This window comes from Myotis daubentonii, chromosome 3 (assembly GCF_963259705.1).
Source record: "Myotis daubentonii chromosome 3, mMyoDau2.1, whole genome shotgun sequence".
Taxonomy (NCBI): Eukaryota; Metazoa; Chordata; class Mammalia; order Chiroptera; family Vespertilionidae; genus Myotis; species Myotis daubentonii.
The window spans coordinates 65,746,651-65,768,073 of record NC_081842.1 but is presented as its reverse complement, the minus strand read 5'-3'; the positions used below and the strand labels follow the sequence as shown (position 1 = coordinate 65,768,073).

Sequence of the window (21,423 nt, the reverse complement as noted above, 5' to 3'; positions counted from 1 at the left end):
TACGGTTAGTTTCAGAAACATTTTTGCCTTTTGAAAATTCTACCTTTAGTCAGTATATCCTGACTGCTTATAGAAAAAAAAAATAGAGGCAAACATTTCCTTAAAAACCACAAACTAATGGGTCTAAAAGAAAAGAGTGCAACCCAAACTATCAAAAAGACCCACACATCTGAGAGTCTTTCTGCACTTAGCTAAACTGAGCTTTCCGCTATGTCCTTCAAATCACTATAAACTTATAGTCTCCCCTACCATGCTACTCTGAACCACCCTGAGGACTTCCAAATTACTGTCAGACACTGGGCATTCATAGGCACCTACTTCTGAATTCCTGCGCAAGGAAAAGAGAAAGACTAGATTCAAATGGTAGTAAAGTTTCTATCACCATGATAAACATATTTAAAAGTCGGTCTCATCCTGATAACAAGAGTTATATAAAATAAGTATAATCTTTGTGTAAGTCACAGCTTATTATACTGAAATTTTTATTTCTATAGGTAGTATAACAGACTTAATGTGCTGCTAGAAATATGCATAAATACATTTCAATATAGCATGCATATGCAAGCCAGCTATTTATTATATTCCAATGTACACATTTTTATATTTACATTTCAGAACTTATTCTTGAAAGTTAAATGGAAAATACTCCAACTTTTTTCATCATACAAATTCTAAATGAAATAAAATGTCCTTTAAAAACTGTAATTAATGGCTGCTGTGTCAAACAGTGAACCAAAGGGTCAAACCTTATAATTCACAGTTTGAGAGGTCATAGCTCAAATTATAACTTTAAAAAACTGATTATCTGTGAGTAATTTGACAAATCCATCTAATACATGCTGAATGAATATAAAATCTTTTTGAGAGTAAAAAGAATGTATGTCCAAGTGGACAGCTGATGGAGAAAATGGCCTTTTTACTGAACAAGGCTAAGTCCAGCATAATGAGTTGGTATGCCTCTGAATGAGCATGCAAGGCAGGAAGGCCAAACAGGACACATATCCAAAGAGAGCATAATAAACAATCTGATCAGAACACAAGAATATTCTACACACATGTCTGAAGAGAAGAATAAATAAATATACATTTCCATCACCTGTTCCTCCATCACTATTCCTACAACCCAATTCACAGAACTATCAATAAACAATACTTAAAATAAATATCTTTTGTAATTAAAAAATGTTAGAAATTATCCCTCTGATTTTTCAATTTGAGATTTGAAAATATATATATTGATATATATTAAGCCGAAGTTTACAACGCTTTTCTTTATTACTCACCTTGAAAACAAATATTGCTCCACCTATCATCCCAAGGCCACTTGTACCTTAAAATACAATTTGAATTAATTTGGCCTGCCTGCATTTTTTAATCTAGAAGTGATCTACTATTAATAAGGCAGGCTACTGAAGCTAATACTCCCATTGCAGACCAAATTCCCTAACTGTGCCAAAATTGAGAAGTCCAGCAAAATTTAAATTTTTAATTTAATTATATAGCCATGTGTGTAATATTTATGTGTTTATTATATTTTCCTACTAGACTGTAAACTCCACAAGTTTAAAGACGATGTACTTTTATGTTCAACAGTTATATCTAACACCTCGGAAGTTCCTGGCACAGAGCAGAAATTCAATAAATACTTGCTGTATGATTGAAAGATGGATGAAGCGATGCAAGGTGGGAGACCTATGTTTAGCTTAAGTGCCGGGGTCCAGCCCCAGCAGGTCCAGGGGTCCCCAAAGGTGTGGATGGAGTCGGCGAAGAAGGAAGGACACGGAGACAGCGTTCAGTTGATCAGCAGCCTAGCCAGGATCTCCAGCCAAGTTCTGGTCTTGATCTCCAGAGAGGTTCTGCTTTGGATCTCCAGCGAGGTTCTGTAGCCATGTTCCCTCGCTAGGTTCTCCAGCCAGGTTCTGTCCAGGTTCTCCAGCCAGGTTCAGTCACCAGGTTCTAGTCAGGTTCTCTTGGCAATTTCTGTAGTCAGGTTCAGTCCAGGATCTTTTGCCATGTTCTCTCCAGCGAAGTCCTTCCGTCTCTAGAGAACGTTCTGTGTAGGTTCTGTGCCTAGGTTCTGTCTCTCTTGGTCCTGTCTTCTAAGTCCTGTCTCCTAAGTTCTGTGTCTTGCTGTCTAGTTACATCTGTATTTATACCAGTTGATTCAATCCTATCAATCTCTATTACAAAGGTTAGGGCGTTTCTTATCTCCATTCCAGGGAGTAAAGATTATGTAGCTTAAGCATGATTGTTTGTAGTGATTAACTACCCGCCTGGCACTTAGTTAAGGAGTTTCATCCCCTCCCTGACTTCAGGGAAAAAATCCTACCTGGGGAAACAACCTTTCTCGGAGAGGTGACCTTGGTTAAAACACACAGCGCTAAGGGGAGCAAACATATTAAGAACAGTATGCTATATACGCCAGGTCCCTTGAAACATATGCTGTGCAGATGTTTCTTTCCTGCAGCGACTGTGTCAGGCAGCAAGGATGGACCGGCTTCCGGCACTTAATATCCTCTAGTATTATTTGTGTGATTATGGGGGGGAAAGTTGTTTTAAATGTACAGTCTATTTAGGCATTTTACGTACCCAGTAATTCACTGAGCCATCCACTTAACCTAGAAACTGAGAAGATTTGAAACACATTTAAAACTAAAATAGATGAAAAATGAAAAAGATGGAAATTAGAGTGGGAAACAAGATGTTTATATATGTATACATGTAAAGACAAATCATAGGAAAGAAAGAAAGTTTGCTTTCTTTGTTTCTTTGGGTTAATTTTATTATAACCATTATTATAATGCTTTTATTATAACAAAATACTAAGAATATTTATTACTTCCTCATATGGCGATGCACTACAGCTGCTATATAACCAGATTCCTTATATCATGAGCCAAAGAGTCTATTGGAGGACACAAATGTTCAATTATAATAAAATGTAATAAATAAATAATAGTAATAACATAGGTTTTTGTGAGAGAATAAAGCAGGATTCTTCTCTTAACCAGAAAAAATGCTCACGTGGTAATTGCTGTACTTTGATGCTACTACGTCCAATTCCAAGAGACTTTTCTGGTACATGTAGACACTGCTGGCTTTTGATGTACAGGGAAATATTACTAGTAAAAGGGAGATCTGAACATGTAAGTCATGCTACCATAAGAAAACACATTTGAAAAATGGCCTTTTTCTTATAAGTGAAAGCCTAACTCTGATTCCACTTAGTCTGGTAATATGTTTCTGTCATTCCATTGGACCAGCCCACACGTACTGGGCTCTTCATAGGTCCTGGGCTCCACCATCTGGCTCTTTATTTACTTAATTCTTTTTTAATACTGACAAGTGTATTAGTAACACTTCCATGATCACTGGTAAATATAGAGCCACCGCACAACCAACATTTTCCCTAATTCTTAAAGTCACTAATTAGCTGTGGGTAGGGGTTGGGGAGTATTACAAAGATATGTTGAGCGGTACTACAATAAGTAGTCTAATTCCCAGGAAGAAAGCATGTTAATCTGCTTCCCACTTCATTAGAGAAATAAAAAAACATCTTGTCATCATTAAAGGATATAAAGAGAGATCTGAATATTGGAGGAAACAGTAGATAGGGAGGAAGAATAAATGCAGCATTCAGGCAAGAAACACAAATCCCCTACACATGGTAGACAATGTTCATGGTTTCTCTTGATATCTTTTGATTGCTCTATTCATCAGTGTGTTTCATGAGCATACTTTACTCAATTAATAAACACAAGCTTCCAAAAAAACAAATAAGGTAAATAAATCCTACTTAAATGGACTGATAGTTCTTCTGATACTTAAGATATACATTAGGCAACTTTGAAAGCTAGTAAGGTCTCATTCAGTTGTGCTCCGTAATAAAATACAGTAGGCTTAAAGGAGAGAACACAGTTTCCAAAGGTGCTAAAAAGTCATTTAGAGAGAAGATATTATCTAACTTAAGTACTGAAACTGGGAATTATGGTATCGTAAGTCCATTAAAGAACTTTTTTAAAATAATATTTGTGGGGGTTTCTTTGTGTGTGTGTTTTTTTAATACATTTTATTGATTTTTTACAGAGAGGAAGGGAGAGGGATAGAGAGCCAGAAACATCGATGAGAGAGAAACATCGATCAGCTGCCTCCTGCACGCCCCCTACTAGGGATGTGCCCACAACCAAGGTACATGCCCTTGGCCCGAATTGAACCTGGGACCTTTCAGTCCACAGGCCGACGCTCTATCCACTGAGCCAAACCGGTTCTGGCGATGTGGGGGTTTTTTTTAAGAGAGAGTGTAAAACTTTAATTTTCCATGAGATTTAGATTCCTCAAAGAACATCAACTGATAGTTATATGTGTTAATTCAAGCATCAAGTATAAATTATTATAACTCAACTCCCTGAAACTAACAATTCTGAGTAAAGTCAAGTCCATTGTCCTCATTGCTAAAATAAAAAAATGTAATATGAAGCAAAAGCCTTTTCGAGATTATTTTTTGTTTCAGTCTAACTTCTTTATTTATAGACATTTTGGGAAAAGGATGACATTCAATTATAGTACTTATCCCAAATAACTAGAATCTTAGCTAAAAACTTATAAAGTTGTGGATTGTGAGATAAATATTAGTATTTCCTTAATTAAATTTTTAACTAATAAATAAAAGTTAATTGGTTCACATGAGAAAATAAATTGATGAAAGGCCAAAAAAATAGAATAAACAGGGAAAAGGGGATTAGCGGATGCACTTTGTTTAATATCTAATTTGAGACCTGTCAAAGAAGTGGGGCATATCTTATTACTGGTATATGAAAAATGAAAGAATGAATGCTTTTGCATACAAATAAATGCAAGTATAGAAACATAATAAAAGCTTTGTGTTACAATGGAACTTAAACTCCTCTGGGCAGTGATCAGCTAAGAAGGAACAGAGACAGATACAATGCAATGATTAACTAGCTGATGAATCTATTATTCATGACAGGTATGTAAGCAGTCAGGGCAGTTATGCTGGTGGCTTCTCCTCATCAAGCAGCTTTGCCAGGACAGACTGGAGGCTTGGAACCAGGCATGACACAAAAACAATAAAGCCTATTGCCAGCTAAGGGAAGAGTCAGCACAATCCAACTCCAGTTTTTAATAGTACTAGAAATCTCTCTTCAATAATGTTTCCCCTTGTGATTGGCATATACTGTATTTACAGAATGTTGCCAGCACTTACCTCTATTTATCTTACTATGCATAGTAGCATACCTGAAACAACTACTTGGAAATTGTCAGGATATACAGGAAAAAAGTGACTTTATCATTAGTTGGCAAAAATGTCTGTTGATGGGTATAACCATCATGTCATTACACGAACAGATGGTCAAAGTGAGTTCATTTTACTGACAGTATATTATGTGGGTCTTTTTATCCCTGAACAACCAAACCAAACAAAAGTACAACACAGAAGAAGCCGTCATACCTTCCTGCGTTTGGTTGGCAGCTTAATCTTTGATATATGAAAATAAAAAAACAACATGGACTGTAATCCTGCATACTACCATTTCCACATAACATTTAATAGAATATTTAAGTATTCATATTAAAAAGTCATCCTGGTATTTGTGAAGATAAAAAAAATACATGAGGTTTTTAAAAATCTTTCAACTACATGATCTCCAGTTAAAGGAGAAACATAAAAGTCATATTTCTTATACTTCAGTGTTCTGTTTTGTTTTTAATTTAAACAACAGTTTATAGGGGGGAAGCAAGTTACAATTCTTTATTGTTATTTAGGTATTTTAATAAAATGTTAGAAAAAGAGATATTTTAAAAAAGCAATCCCCTTGTTAAAATCAATTTCTCTTTGAAAGGCTATGCTCTCTCTGTGTATATATTATTTTACTGAATAATTTTAAAATCTAACAGCTGAAATATTCATAAACAAATTAATTAATAGTCTAGCAGGTATCCAATCACTAATTACTACATTTTACACCATGAAATCTCTTGAAATACACACACACACACATGTTGCTATGTAGACTCGGTATGACAGCTTCATCTCTAGAACTAACGCAAATAGAAAATATTACCTTGATTCTGTGAAATAAAAAAATATTATGGGGCCCTAGCTGGTTTGGCTCAGTGGATAGAGCATTGGCCTGTGGACTGAAGGATCCTGGGTTTGGTTCCAGTCAAGGGTACATGCCCTAGTTGCAGGCTCAATCCCCACTAGGGGGTATGCAGGAGGCAGCCGATTAATGATTCTCTCTCATCGTTGATGTTTCTTTGTCTCTCTCCTTCACCCTTTCTCTCTAAAATCAATAAAAATATTATTTAAAAAAAGATTATGGGGTCAAGGAGAGAGAATGTAAGAATACATTTCTATCTATAACAGCTAATAGTAAAAGCAACAGCTGAAAATTATATTGCTAAAATGCATCTACACATGTGGTTATGAAAACTTAGGCTCAAGAAAAATTCTAGTTACACACTTTCAAAAAGAGCTGATGAAGTTTAAGATACATCTTTAGTACTCTGTACCTTAAAATATTGCTGAGTATTAATTTTTCATCAAGTTGTCATTTTCTCTGACATTTGATTTTATTAATCAAGGCATTTATCATTAATTTGTTGAAAATATCGTAATTAAGCCAAAGAAACTAAAGCCCTTAAAAGGTTAAAATTAGAAAGCAGGTGAATTAGAACTTTGACATTACCCTGTTGACATATAAGAGCTGTTTGAAAGTATGGGAGTCAAGTTTTTGCAGTTAGTTTGATGCCTCAATCTTGGGGCTGGGTACTTTTTTTAAGTGTTATAAAGATTTGATTTAAAGCTCCCTGACAGTTTTGACATTCAGGTGAAAGTACTGCTGCTGCATTTGGAACAATTTGCATATCCCACTGCTAAATAGAATGTTTGAGGTGTGCACTGGTGTAAAGAAATGAAAAACAAGCTATCACACATGTTTAAGTGTATGTATTCACAAAACTGATGGTTGGAGCATACCACCCCATCCCTCCAATGTAATCTATGATTTACTCTTCTATAATAAATTACCCTACCATGTTATTCTCATTGGAAGATCTAACCATGTATGTAAGAAGCAAAGTAATTATAGCCCCCTCTTGTCTAAGAAACCTTCTTTAATCCCTATGAGCTCTTTATACACAATGAAGGGACACAAGTCGATTGTAAACTTCTTGCCTGCAATTCTGGACTTGGTAGCCATGAAATCTCATCTGAACAGTTTTGCTGTTCCCCAAAAAATGCATTTTTATTTTTTTATAGTTAGTTATAAAGCTCTTTCTGATGAGGAATAGGTGCTGAGTTATTAGTTTTGAGTCAATAAGCCTATTTAAGAAAAGGAAAAGGTATGGAATTAGAAGAATTCCAAACTGATTTTAATAAGGGGAGGGGCCATAATACATTCCCATATAGAAGGAAGAAAGGATACAACAACACCTAATTAGGCTGACATATTCTCAGATGACACAAGCTTTCTTCTTTTTTGACTTATAATTTCAGATTATTCTTTAAGCAGACATAGAAAAGGATATTATTGCATTAAAGGGCAATAAAGGAAAGACTTGAGCTTATAAACCCAAACACTTAAATATTATAAAACTTTTCAATAAGATAAAACCCATTCAAGGAAATCTCATTGACTATTACCTTTAGCCTTCAGGGTCTCAAAAGGCAAGTCTTATCACTTCTTTTGTGTGACTGTAAAAAGAAAAACTTAGAATTAGAAGTCTGCTAAGGAAACAATTTAGATTTTCATAATATCTTTATTACTAGTTATAAAAAGTAGATAGCTGAGTTTGTATATGTCAATTAATATTTATAGTTTTTATAAAATAGGCTAACATGTTCATTTGTGTATGTGCAGAACAAGTACTCAGTAAAATGTGGCACAAATATATAATATAAACCACTATATATACAGGGTTTATATGGAGAATAGGTTACTTATTATAGTATTACTAAAAGATTTCTTAATCTACACAAATAAAGGCTTTTACATTTATATTTCTACTAGAGGCCGGTGCACAAAAATTCGTGCACTCGTGGGGGGGGGGGGTCTCTAAGCCCAGCCTGCATGCTCTCACAATCTGGGACCCATTGGTATAGTCCAGTCCCACTGCAGCATGGCTCTGGTTTCCCTGGAGCCTGTGGTTGGGGGGAGGGACCAAGATTCCCAGATCGCAGCATGACTCCAGTTCTCCAGAGCCTGCAGGTGGGGGGAGGGACTAAGAGGCCAGTCCAATTGCAGCAAGGCTCTAGTTCCCTGGGCCTGCAGGCCAGTGGGGAGGGATCAAGAGGCCAATCTGATCTCAGCATGGCTCCAGTTCCCCAGAGCCTGCGGGCGGGGACCAAGAGGCCAGTCTGATGGCAGCATGTCTCCTTTCCCACAGCTCTCTCAGGCCGCCAAGCCAAGGGCGGCTGCGGCCCACAGCTCCCTCCCGCCGCCACACTGCAGGCAGCCAGGACTCAGGACTGACTCCCGCCACAAGGCTGGGACCCAGGACTGACTTCTGCTGCACCAGCCAGGACCCTAGCCTGGCGTTCGGTTGTTCATCCAGATGGTCGTGACGGACCCTGGCTCTTTATATATTAGGATAATTTTAAAAAACGAATTCCAAATAGTCTTTACCCCATTTATTTTTTTATTCTTAATTATCAGAGAGTTTGCAAAGACTCTCTGATCTACTAGACACAATATACTGGTAATTACTGGTGAGTTAGAAAATATACAAGTAGGAAAGACCCAGGCCCTATCCTCAAAATAGTGAGTGAAGTCAGAGAGATGTGCAAAAAAAGACAATCCAGAAAGGATAAAAAAAATAAGTGGGTGGAAAGAAATAGGAAGCAGAGGGTAACATGTTCAAAATAGCTGGAACTGGTCTACAGCACCTAAGGCATGGAAGTGATAACATGGTGTCATGTTTCCTGTCCTAGCAAGTAAGGGTAATCTTAAAATCCTACCCAGATTTGGAGGGAGGGATGTCAAATAAATGAATTGTATAGAATCAAAGCTGGGACTGGGAGCAGTTAAGCAGGCAGGATGTTGAGGTGCCTTTGAAGCCAATTCAGTGAATTTGAACTTGAAAAAAGTTAACTAGAAGCAATTCTCCTATTAAAAATTCAGTTTGATATTATATGTCTTTGGAATGTGATCCAAATTTGCTATGAAATCTCAGTTATGACCTTCAGGTCATATTTACTAATAATCTCCACAGAGACTCAGCCATTTAAAGTCTAAAAAGCAGCCAAAACCGGTTTGGCTCAGTGGATAGAGCGTCAGCCTGCGGACTGAAAGGTCCCAGGTTCGATTCCGGTCAAGGGCATGTACCTGGGTTGCGGGCACATCCCCAGTAGGAGATGTGCAGGAGGCAGCTGATCAATGTTTCTCTCTCATCTATGTTTCTGGCTCTCTATCTCTCTCCCTTCCTCTCTGTAGAAAATCAATAAAATATATTTTTTAAAAAATAAAGTCTCAAAAGCAGTTTTGCTAATGGAAATGTGTATATATATATCCCAATCCTATAAAACAGTGCATCTATACTGAAAGACCTATTAAAATAAAATAAAAAAGTCAAGAATTTTAATTGCTGGGATCTTTAATATGCATAAACAATATTTTACAAAGGGAAAACAAATAATCAAACAACAAACCACACCAGTAAATCAAAAGAATCCTGAGTGTAGACTCTACTGATAGATATAAACAGGATCCAGAAAAGGAAGGTGATGATCCTATTATATTCAGGCTATGTGAGTAATATCACACTTATTCTGCAACACCAAACTTTAGAAGAGGCACTGAGAATTAGAATTTCTTAGGAGGACTGAGGTAAGAACCATTATTCATGGATAAACAAGGGATAACTAGGAATGGAAAAGAAAAAAATGTTCAGATTGTAGGGATGAAGTAGGGAAGGACAATTGGGAGAAAACTAATTTGGCTACTACATGATATGTTATGAAATTAATTTTTATTTATTTATTGTCTGTTTCTCCCACTAGGATGAAAGTGTCATGAGGTCAGTACTGTCTTTTTCACTGTATTACCCCATTTTCATAAATGGTGTTTGCTACAGAGTAGGAGATCAATGAATATTTATTGAATAAAAGAATGAACAACCTGACCAACCTATGAAACAGACACTAAGTCTACACCTATTTACAGATGAAGAAATTTATGCTTAAGGAAGTAAAATGTTATGAATTAAATTAAACTTTGCCCTTTGCAACCCCAAATTGCTACAACCCATTGTTTATAGTCTTCCATTCAATATTCATTCTAGCAGGGAAACAAACAAGCATATATAATGTCAAAGCTTATAATCTATATATATAAAAGCCTAAGCGACCATTATGATGGAATGACCGAAACGACCAGAATGACCGGTCAACCAATACCCATGATAAGCACTAACCAACGGGGTGGGGGGGGGGGATGCTCAAGGATGCCCCCTGGTGGTCAGCGCGCTCCCACAAAGGGAGCACCGCTCAGCCAAAAGCCAGTCTTACAGCTGGTGAGCACAGCTGCAGCAGCGGGAGCCTCTCCTGACTCCGCAGCAGCACTACAGGTGGTGGAAGCAGGCACAGCGGGCCGAGATGAGTATGAGCAGCACAGTGCCCAGCCCTGGTTCTGACTCCTCCCTGGCTGCCTGCTGCTTAGAGCACTGCTACATCCCCCCCCCCCCCCGAGGGGTCCCAGATTGTGAGAGGGTACAGGCCGGGCTGAGAGACACCTCCCTCCCCCAGTGCAGGAATTTTGTGTACCCAGCCTCTAGTGTTATATAATTAGTACTATGAAGGAAAAAAAACACAAGGTAACAGCATTTTTAAATGGGTTTGAACAGAAAAACTTCTCAGAGGAGATGACAATAAGAAAAGACCTCAGTAAAGTGAGGAATACAGTAAAAAAATATCTGGTAGACTATGTTAGCTCTTACAAGGATTAAACAAGACATATATTACCTTTCTCATAACATGGCTAGTACTCAGCAAACAGTATTCTCAATGACTATTGTTTTATGTTGCTATTATTTTTATAAATGGTAAATTCTCCCACTAGATTATAAATTTGTCAGACATTCATTTTTATTTTCCTACAACTCCTTAAGTAGTGGTTAGCAAGAATTCAGTAAACATTTATAGAACTAAAAATAGAATTACACATTACCAGTTCATTAATTAGAAAAAGTAAACAGACTATACGAACATGAAAAAGTCACCATATTTAATATGCTTGAGTCAATTTAATTCTGTTAAATCAAAGTTGCTTAATAATTAATCCTATATGGATTAAAAAGAAAGAAAAAAATGAACCATATATATGTATGTGTATGTGTGTATATATATATCTACATCCAGTAAATCATAGATTAAAGAAAGTAATAAGGAAGAATCAGAAAAAAATGAATTTTTCAACATTAGTCCACTTCTTGACCATTTACATACTCCATCTGACTCGATCAGGCTAAGGAATCTACTACACAGGTATCTGATGTATTTATGTGTTCCTATTACAAGCACAGTGTCTGATACTGTATAGCAAACATTCAATACATCTTTGTTGAACTGAATTAAACCAAAATGATCTTTAGTACTTCTGATGCTTTTAAGTTATTTCACATTTTTAAAAATACAGCAAAATAGGAGATTACAATAAAAAAAATATCAAGTGTTAGGTTTTGTTAAATGTAGCAAAGGAATAGCGAACAAGGTTAGTTTTTAACAAAGATTGAATTATATATGACTGTAATATTGGCAGTAGAAGAGACAAATAATTAGAACAGCCCATAGGGACTTAGTATGAGGTAAATGCTACAGTTAGCATTTCCACAGTTTTGAAATAATAGACTAATTTATGGGGGGGGGGGGTGGAATTTTGTCTTCTAGCTCCTATCAGACATCAAAATATAAATTGGATTAGTATAGCTAAAGCTCAAGAGCTTTAAGAAAAAATATGTATATAATTTTATGTACTTCAAGGAGAGAAGACCTTTTGAGGCACATGACAGTAGTATATACCTAAGCACAAAGATTTATGAATGTAACTACTGAAAATAAAAATGTTTTACAAGTCCAAAAGTATTTTCAAAAAATTAAGAAGCCAACAACAAATAAAAATATTTTAATGTATATGATATTCATGTTTAATAACTTTTACCTATAAATAAATGAAAAGAATCTTTTTTTCAAATAAACATGTATTTCATAATAGAAGAATCAAAAGCTAAGACATATATAAAGCAATATTAATTTGTAATACCAATGAAAGAAATGCAAATTAAAATAACTTAAAAATTCCATAGTAGTGAGCTGGTTAAATAAATTATATGTGATATAATGATAAACTTTCATTAAATGTGTTAAGTGAAAATTTACAATATGCCATTAAGCTTAAGAAGCAGGTTATAAAATGATAATAAGATACCAATTTTAATATTTAATATATGGGAAGAGACAAAGAGAGACTATGATAATATTTGGTCATATCTACACTAATAAAAGAGAAAAATGGTAATTGGCGTATGACGATACCCTTTTCATTGGCTAATCAGGGCTATATGCAAATTAACTGCCAACTATGATTGGCAGTTAACTGCCAACTAAGATTGGCAGTTAACTGCCAACTAAGATTGGCAGTTAACTGCCAACAAGATGGCGGTTAATTTGCATATGTAGGCACAATGCAGGGAGGCGAAAGGGAAAGCAGGAAGAAGCCCCCTGCCACTGACAGTGATCGGAAACCCAGGGGGGAGCTAAGAGCTGGGGGGCAGGGCAAAGGCGGCCCTGGGGCCGCCTTTGCCCTGCCCCCCAGCCATGATCGGAGAATCAGGCGCCTTTGCCGCCCTGGCCAGTGATAGCAGGAAGTAGGGGTGGAGCCAGCGATGGGAGCAGGACACAGTCGAAGCTGGCAGTCCCGGGAGCTAGGGGTCCCTTGCATGGGCCTAAAGCGGAGCCCACGATCGCGGGGCCGCTGCAGCTGCGGGTCCCCGCTGCTCGAGCCGGACGCCTCAGCCAGAGGCATTAGGCCTGGGCAGGGGCGGAGCCTGCAACCGCGGGGAGCTGGGGGTCCCCTACCCAGGCCTGACACCTCTGCCGGAGGCCTCAGGCCTGGTCAAGGGGCCGATCCGGTGATTGGTGATCGGAGGGTGATGAGGGTCAACTCCTCTGGCCGAGGCATCAGGCCTGGGCGGGGGGCTGAGCCGGGGTTTGGGGGGATATGATGGTCCCCTTGCCCAGGCCTGAAGCCTGGGTCAGAGGCGTCAGGCTTGGGCGGGGGGTGGAGCAAGCGATCAGAGGGAGATGGGGGTCCCCTGCCCAGGCATGATTCCTGGGCCAGAGGCCTCAGGCCTGGGCGGGGGGCAGAGCCAGTGATCGGGGGGAGATGGGGGTCCCCTGTCCAAGCCTGACACCTCTGGCGGAGGCGTCAGGCCTGGGCAAGGGGCCGATCAGGTGATCAGAGGGTGATGGGGGTCTACGCCTCTGGCTGAGGCATCAGGCCTGGGCAAGGGGCAGAGCCAGCAATCGGAGGGGTCTGGGGGTCCCCTGCCCAGGCCTGATGCCTGGGCTAGAGGCATCAGGCCTGGGCTGGGGGCAGAACCAGTCATGGGGGGAAATGAGGGTCCCCTGCCCAGGCCTGACGCCTCTGTCAGAGGCGTCAGGCCTGGGCAAGGGGCCGATCCTGCGATTGGAGGGTGATTGGGGTCAACGCCTGAGGGCTCCCAGTATGTGAGAGGGGGCAGACTGGGCTGAGGGACACTCCCCCCCACACACCCAGTGCATAAATTTCATGCACCGGGCCCCTAGTGTATATATAAATGCAGATCTGTATGTATGTGTTTGTATGTATGTATTAGAAAAAAACATGTATGTATTAGCAAAAGCATGTAAGGACTTATAGACTAAACTAGAGGCCCGATGCACGAAGATTCATGCAAGAATAGGCTTTCCTTTCCCTGGCTGCCAGCACCACCTTCGCTCTGGACAGAGCTGCCTTTCTGCCTTTGCTCCAGCCCAGAGCCTCCTTTCCGCCTTCCCACGCTGCCCAGAGGCCCGGAGCAGCTGGGGCGGTGCAAAACACCTGCATCTTCACCATCACAATGACGCAAGCGCCCCGCTCTGCCCCCTGTCGCTTGGTGCCTGCATATGCAAATTAACCTGCCATCTTTGTTTGGTTAATTTGCATGCTCACTCCTGATTGGCTGGTGGGCATCGCCAAGGTACGGTCAATTTGCATCTTTCTCTTTTATTAGTGTAGATTATTCCTGATACCTATCTCAGACACTAAGGCTATGGCAGACATTTTTCTTCTTATAATTTATTTTCAAAGTTTCTACAATAAACACAAATTACCTTTTTTTTAAATCCTCACTCAAGGATATGTTTTTATTGAATTTAGAGAGGAAGGGAAAGAGAGAAAGAAACATCGTTGTGAGAAACATCAATTGGTTGCCTCCTGTATGTGCCTTGACCAGGGATTGAACCCAAAACCTGGGTATGTGCTCTGACCAGGAATCAAACCTGCAATCTCTTGGTATATAGGACAATGCTCCAACCAACTGAGCCACCCTTTTATAAACAAAAAAGCACTTTAACAAGACACTTGCTCTACGTTTCAGAAGAAAAAAAATTGATGATATATTATTAGATTTCCTGAAAGTTAAGAAAGCCATTTGAAAATGTCTATCTGTCCCTATTTCTGCAAAAGCCACCTTTATTAACTGCATAGGTTAAATTTGAGAAAAGAAGATGGGTGAAGAAACAGAACAACAATAAAAGAAAAAGAACCCTGGCCAGTAGTGTCATTGGTTGGAGCTTCATCCAGTACACCACAAAGGTGGTGGGTCTGATACCAGACAGGGCACACACACAGGCTGTGGTTTCAATCTCTGGTCAGGGAGCATGTGGAGGTGGCTGATAGATGTTTCTCTCACACATAAATGCTTCTCTCTCTCTCTCCCTTCCTCTCTTGAAATATCAATTTAAAAAAAGAAAAAAAAAAGATTTGTAAGTATTTTTAAAATCAACTACCTATAATGGTATTTATCAGATTCCTAAAAAGCTAATTTTAATTAATTTTTTTAAAGCCACAACCTAGAATGTAGAAAATATGAAGTTTGAGATTATATTTATATAGTAAGCATACTATTGTAAGAGAAACCACATAAAACATAGTAGGACCACTATTAAGAGACAAACCATATATTCCATAAGAGAGAACAGATGAAGCTATGTCAAATCAGTTTTGAAAGTAGGAGGAGTATAATTTCAAATAAGTAAAAATTCAAAGTACGGTAAGCAAATGACACATTAGGACAAAATAAATGGAAACTCCTAAAGACTGTTCCTTCTCTATCAATTGTTAGGTAAAATGAAGTCTTCTTATTAAATAAAAATTTAAATACTAAGTTTGGTGTATTTCATCAAAACTGGCAAATGAAAACCAATTTATAATCATTAAACAATGTCAGAAAAAGTGTACATACATGGTCAAGAGAACAAGATGCATTCCCTCTAAGTCTGGAAAAGACTAATTTAGTTCTAGTGGAGGTATTCATTCTGGCTTTGGATATTATTATAGTTTTTAAAACACCAGACAAATCTAACAAGTTCTATGGCAGACATCCTCCAAGAATCTGTAATAGTGATTCAGAAACCCCATACTAAAGCCATTTAAAATCAAATTCCACTGAGCAGAGCTCTAGGGCAACAACAAAAGACCATTCACTTGACTCAATTATACTTGATGTTAGGTATTTCAGTTTCCCTTCCAAACAGAGAGAAAAAGTTCAGAAAGATTATGTACTAAATACTGCATTTAACCTGAAAATCCAATCATTTTCTTTTTTTCTCACTTGTCTCTTTAAAAGTAACCCAAGCCCATTCCTTTATCACGGTGCAGCTTTACCCTGTTTATTTTTATTTCCCAATAGCAGAATGCCTTAGATAAATTAATTAAAAACCAACACACCAACAAATAAATAAATTAAAACTCATTGACTATATAAAAGGCACACAGTCCAATTGGCCTAATAAAAATTAAAAAACAGGTAAGCAGAATGTATTTCTAAATTATTTACTTAATCTTCTTCAACTAAAACTTTAAAGTTTTTGAGCCTGGAATGTATGCTCTTGCTAAGGATCCATAAAACAATTACTCTTAAATATTCTATTAAAATGTTTTAATAAAAATAATTAAAAAACACCAAAGCAAATGTAAATTTACGCAGTTGCACAAGTACATAAGAAATGCAAAACATTAAGATTTCAGAGGTCTGTAAAATTCCCTTCATGCCCTAACCCATGGACACAGACAATAGTGTGGTGAAGGCTGTGGGAAAGAGGGAGCAGGGGTGAATGGGGGATAAAAAGGGACATCTATAAAATTTCAACAATAAAGATAAATTTTAAAAAATTCACTCATGCCAATGCCCCATTGTCCTCTTTCAGATATTTTATTCCACAATACCTTTGAACAGAATGAGTTGAAATACTCTGTACTAAATTATATAATTGAGATTGATATAGTAATGGTTTTGGAGCAAACATTTATAGAACGCTCTTACTTCTAAGCATATCATATGAAAAAAACAATTATGAAATTATGGAAAATGTTAATAACTCTGAAACTAGAAGGACAAAAAGAAAGAATGAACAGCAGACAAAAATCATCATTTCCTCTGGACCAAAAACCAGTTCAGCTAATATACTGAAGAATGATTGTACTTGAGGCAATTTAACATCACTTACCTGGAATACAGGTTAATTAAAATTTTTGGCTAGCTAAGGGTGAATAAAGTTTATGTTTTGATCATTTTAACTAAAAACCTAAGATACACTAGTAGGTTTGTTCTGCCTTGGTAAATGGCTTGTAATTTTATCTTCATTAAAGATGAAAATGTTATACTACTTTAGAGGATGGCTCTTAATCTTTTGGGGGGTCATAAGTCCCTCTGTGGAGATAATAAAAACCAAGGGCCTGTTCACGAAATTTTGTATAATATTTCAAGAAGCCAGGGACCCACATAAAGACCACTTGTCTTCTAATGTTACAAATTTCTAAATATGTACACATAGGAGATTGTACTCACTACATAGTGACCCCAGGACATAACAAGGATTTTTAAGATGCCTTATAAAGACAACCCTACTTGTTAACTATTTTCTTATGAGTTGTCTCCTTCTTTCTAAAAGGGGAGTGCATTTTTAAACTAATTTTTCCCTATTAATTTTTTAAATTTAAATCCTTTATTGTTTAAAGTATTACATGAGTCTCCTTTTTCCCCCATTGACTTCTCCCCCACCACTCCCACCGCGCCCCCAGCACATGCCCTCACCCCCCTACTGTCTGTGTCTATTGGTTATGCTCATATGCATGCATACAAGTCCTTTGGTTGATCTCTTACTTCCTTATAGGTTGAATAGTCTGTTCAAAGCTTCTATGCCTTCCCTCATAGGTTGAACAGTCTGCTCTATGCTTCTATGTCTCTGGTTCTATTTTTGTTCATCAATTTATGTTGTTCATTATATTCCACAAATGACTGAGATCATGTAATATTTTTCTTTTTCTCACTGGCTTATTTCGCTTAGCATAATGCTCTCCAGTTCCATCCGTGCTGTTGCAAATGGTAAGAATTCCTTCTTTTTACAGCAGCATACTATTCCATTGTGTAGATGTACCATAGTTTTCTACTCCACTCATCTGATAATGGACAATTAGGCTGTTTCCAAATCTTACTATTGTAAATTGTGCTGCTATGAACATAGGAGTGCATATATCCTTTCTGAAAGGGCAGTGTAAAAACAATTCTGCTTAATGTAGTCTTGGTAAAAGGTTAAATGTGAGTCTCCTTTTAGGACAATGGCATTGTCAGTATTTTGAGCTTTAAAACAAAATAGTGCTGTTTTCAAATCATTCCACATGTGAGAAGTGGCAACAATTTTCTTATACTTTTGTAACTCTCAGAGGAGGCAATGTCAGAGAGAAAGCTTCTTAACTTTCCTCTTTATTTCTAAAGATTATCAGATAATAGCAACTACATAAGCATTCCCTATATTCAGGTTTTCCACTAAATGCTTTTATGTATATTTACTTATTTAGACCTCACAAAAGCTCTAGGAAGTAGATACCTTGATATCAAATGTCACTATCCCTACTTTATTTTTGTGTAAACTAAGGCACAAGGAGATTACTAGTAAGTGATTTGCCAAAGATCATCTTTCTACTAAGTGACAGAACCAGGATGCACACCCATTCAATCTGGCTGCAGAATCTGCACTCCTACAAACCATACGACATTTCCAGTCCCAATATGTCATGATCTGATGGGTTTTCCTATGTGATTTTATATTTAGCACAAGTCTACCTCTTCACTACCATGCAAGAAACATCCATACTGCTTTGCTCAGACATGTCCATTTAGGGAGTTTTTCTTACGTTGTTGACAAAACTGGCACCACCATTGTGAAGCTGGCAATAATCTGCCACTGTAAATTTCCCAGAGTTAAATGCCAAGATTGAAAAATAAGTCACAATGATCTCAGTAAATGTGGAACTCTACAATAAAAGCAGACCCCTCATTTCCTTTTGGGAAATAGTTCTGATGGGATATAAAATTGAATAATTATGCATTTGAAGGGCCAACCAAGACAAATGGGCCATGTTATCCTAACAGCATCTAAAGGTGAGACTGTCTGTAATTCCTAGTTCTTGAGAAGAGAGGAACAAACCAGATTAATTGATTTTTACTTTGTAGTCTTAAATAGAGTCTGTGAATTAAAGTATTAAAATAAAATGCATATTTAGTGAGGGCAGGCAAGTTGCTTCAGTGGCTAAAGCTGCAAAAACATAAAAATTGTCTTGGCATATCCTTCTCACTGACAGATTGAGTGTTCCCAGAGATAACAGCTAATTTGTATCTCAGGGTTTGCTTTTAGTGTACCAACCTTTGCATTTTGAGTGATCCCACAAAGAGCAAATGATGAGGAAAAAAAAGACAGAAAAGGTTCCTATCCTTAAAGTTTTCAGTGATAAATTTATTCCATTTTATTTTTATTGAATTATTTCCTACATATAAATGCAATCAAGCAGGTTACCTTTGAGACACAAACATTAAGGCCAAAATAAGGCAGAATATTCAGAGTCCTGAAACATGGTCAAACATTAAATACCCAATTTTAAAAAAAAAGTACAGCACAAGGCAGATAGACATGCAGATGCAAGAATTCATAAGAAGTCTTGGCTGGGTAGCTCAGTTGGTTAGAGCATCATCCCAATAGACAAGGTTTTGGGTTTGATCCCCAGTCAGGGTACATATAAGAATCAACCAATGAATGCATAAATAAGTGGCACAACAAATACATCTCTATCTATCCCTTTCTCTCTCTCTCTCTCTCTTTCTCTCTCTCTCTCTCTCTCTCTCTCTCTCTCTCTCTCTCTCTCTCTCTCTTTCTCTCTCTCTCTCTCTCTCTCTCCCTCTCCCTTCCTTTCTCTAAAATCAATCAATCAATCAATCAATCAATAATGAAATTTTTAAAAGAATTCATAACAAGAAAGAACCTTGGTAACTGAGGAAACTTTTCTTCATTAGACCCAGGGACTTCTACAGAGTAATTGATTCCAATGCAGCTAAGCCAGCTGGAAATGAGAACCTGGTTAAAACTGAAAGTATGCCTGGAATAAAAATACCATCCTCAGCTCCTTCTGTCTCTAAATCATCCCACATACCACAGTAAAACAAATATTTGGAAATCAACTAGTTATTACCTTATTCCTTATAATGATTCTAATCATGATATGGAATCCTACATGCTGAGTTTTCAAAGTCCTCCATAACTTGATTCTATTTTGTAACTTTTCTTCAAATGCAGAAGTTGTAGCCTCTAATCCAATCATATACAATTTTAAACCAATATACATTGATTCAACAAACATTTATTCAGCTTTACAATGTGTAAAGGGGTATTCACATAACTAAAATCTACATAGTCTTGGAGCTAAAGAGTCAAGCACTAATCTCCAGTTTCTCTAAAACACTCAGTCTATCTATGCTTTCTCCCTCTCACTCTTGTCTTATTCTTATGCAGACATCTATTCATGGCTTTCTCTTGGATTCAGCAAAAACTGAGTCAGATACAATCAATTCAATCACTCTCATTTTAGCTCAGACACCTATATTTCTCTTTAGAAAATACTGACAATTTGGATACTTTAGAAAAAAATACAGAAGGCTAAACTTATGCTCTGTCCCCAGTACTCTCACACAAGCACAAACATAGTGGACCCTAAATTAACATAACACACATGAACACATACACACTAACTCTTTCACCAGGATGCAGACACACTGGTCTTCTTTATAATGGTGAGGCAAATGTAGGTTTACAGTTGTGAGTATGCAAAAGTTTAATATTGTATTATTATTTATTAATTATTGTATTATTTTCCATAGAACAAGATGTATTGTCAATGTATCTATGTCCACATGTGACAATAATTATAATACATATAAAGGTTTAAAAATAATAAATTATTTATTTAAACTAGGCATTAGCAAACTTTCTGTTAAAGGCCAAATTATAAATACATTAGCCTTTGTCAATCATATATTTTTTGACTCAACCATTCAACTCTGCTACTATGGCATGAAAGCAACCTTAGACAAATGTATAAACAAAAAAGCATGCTTGTATTTCAACAAAAATTTATTTACAAAAATAGAGTGACCATAAGGGAACTGCAAACCAAAACCACAATGTGATCTCACTTCACACCTGTTTAAATGAGTACTATTTTTAAAAAGACAAGAAGAATTAACAAGTTTTGGCAAGAATGTGGAGAAAGGGAACCTTTGTGCACTGTTGATGGGAATGTAAATTGGTACAGCCACTATGGAAAACAGTATGGAGGTTCCTCAAAAAATTAAGGAACTGTACGACCCAGCAATTCTACTTCTGGGCATTTATCCAAAAGAAATGAAAACACTAACTCGAAAAGATATCTTCTTATTTGTTTTTCTTGTTTGTTCATTTGTTTCTTTCAGTTTTATGTTCCACATATGAGTGAAATCTTGACTTTTTCTGTCTGACTTATTTAGCTTAGCATGATATTCTCAAGATCCACTCATGTGTCATGAATGGCAGTATTTTACCTTTTCTTATGGCTGAGTAGTATTCCATGAAACCTATGTAATTTTATTAACCAATGTCACCCCAATAAATTTAATTTTAAAAAGATATATGTTCCCCCATATTCACTGTAGCATTGTTTACAATAGTCAAGACATTAAACAATCTAAGTATCCACCAATGGATGAATGAATAAAGAAAAAATAGTGCATATATACACAACAGAACCTTATCCAGCCACAAAAAAAAGAAAAGAAAATCCTGCCATTTGCAACAACATA

The 21,423-nt window shown here is 37.2% G+C and overlaps 1 protein-coding gene across 5 annotated transcripts in view; it reads right to left on the bottom strand.

Moving 5' to 3' along the window:
* ZBTB20 (zinc finger and BTB domain containing 20) overlaps positions 1-21,423 on the bottom strand; it is a 919,384-nt gene that overhangs the window by 718,587 nt on the left and 179,374 nt on the right. For all 5 annotated transcript variants that reach the window (XM_059687788.1, XM_059687786.1, XM_059687787.1 and 2 more), the window contains one exon: positions 7,667-7,717. The gene's annotated coding sequence lies outside the window, so the exon portion shown is untranslated. The remainder of the gene's footprint in view (positions 1-7,666; positions 7,718-21,423) is intronic.